This window comes from Haemaphysalis longicornis, unplaced genomic scaffold (assembly GCF_048455015.1).
Source record: "Haemaphysalis longicornis isolate Haplotype H1 unplaced genomic scaffold, Haemaphysalis longicornis Haplotype H1 scaffold_9, whole genome shotgun sequence".
In the NCBI taxonomy this organism is placed as follows: Eukaryota; Metazoa; Arthropoda; class Arachnida; order Ixodida; family Ixodidae; genus Haemaphysalis; species Haemaphysalis longicornis.
Window position 1 is genome coordinate 132,463,563 of NW_027526460.1, and position 1,419 is coordinate 132,464,981.

Below are 1,419 nucleotides of genomic sequence, written 5' to 3' on the forward strand. Positions count from 1 at the left end.
ATATGTTGAGATTTCGGCGCAATTTAAACAACTCCAGGAGGTCAAAATTAATCCGGAGCCCTCCACTAAGGCGCGCCTCATCGCCAGTGTAGTTTCGGCTCGTTAAACCTCATAATCATCAGAAAGCGGTGATTGGCGGTGAGATGTTTGAGTGGCGCCCTCTGGCTCTGACGTCAGCTTAGGGACTCGCGCTGCTGTCGTCTGCTACACTCCGCTTGTGAGGAGCAGCATCGCCTGTGCTCCAAATCGCCGGCTTTGGTGTGTTAGTGCATTAAAAAGCGTATTTCCAGTAATTCACTTATTTTTGCCAGCTTCTGGCAACTCTGAATAATTTCAAGCTGTGTCCCGCACAAGTTCGCGACACACGAGGAGAGAGAGAACAACTTTCTTCAGAGCATCGGTGAGACGATCATCTCTAACTCGTCCTTTCCAGCTTATTTGCAAGGTTCAATGCTGAGAGCTTCTCGATAAGTATTCAAAATTCGTAGTCTTCCCTAAAGTATGCTTGAGATGCTCTCATGAAGACTCAACGATCTAATGCTACGCGCTAAGCAGCGGTCCCCTACACGCCGATTGCACGGCAGGAAATAAAGCGGCTGTCTTCTATTTCTTTTGGCTTGTATCAGATGAATGCTTTTTTTTCTGTGCCCAACGCTTCTATTTTTTCTGCACCGCCACAAACGTCTTATTAGGAAGTTTGGGGAGATTTTGAAGGCTCACAGTGTTTGTGTGAATATTTTCTTCATGCTGCACGCATACATACCGTTCTTCACAAATTAGCTTTCGTTACGTCTGCGTGGAAGAAAGTGCATATCCGCAGCGTGCGTTGTTTATTCACATACAAATACAATGAGGAAGTTTAATTGTGCTACGCCACCGCGACATGGCGCAGACAACGTTGTCCAGAGTACTCGAAGGCGGCTTTTATACCCAGAATTTTTATTCTTACCTTCCACGCGTAACGAACAAATCCTGGCCTACTCTGCATGGCGTGCTATGAATTGAAGAAAATTACTCTTACTCTCTTGTCCTGGACTCGACCACTAACCAGCTAGATTTCACTGTTAAAAGAGTTTTCTCCTCCTCCTCCTTTTCCTCCTCCCCATCTTACTCGTTGTCCTCCTCCTCACCCTCCTCCTCATGGGTGCAGTTTTACTATACGCATATCTGAATTTTGAAAGCACATAGCTCTGGGAAATGTACTGAAATATCCATCCAGGTCTGAACAAACATAGTGTTACTGTATTTTTACCGTAGACGTGAAGTAGTTTAGTAGTCTTGCTCAATAAGCCTCCATACTGATTAGAAGCCTGGTATAAAGTCAGCACGCGCCTATACACTAAGTAGGTTATTTTGCGGCCGATAATGCGTCTCGGCATACTTTTATGCAGTGACAACATAAAGTGATGTGATACAATA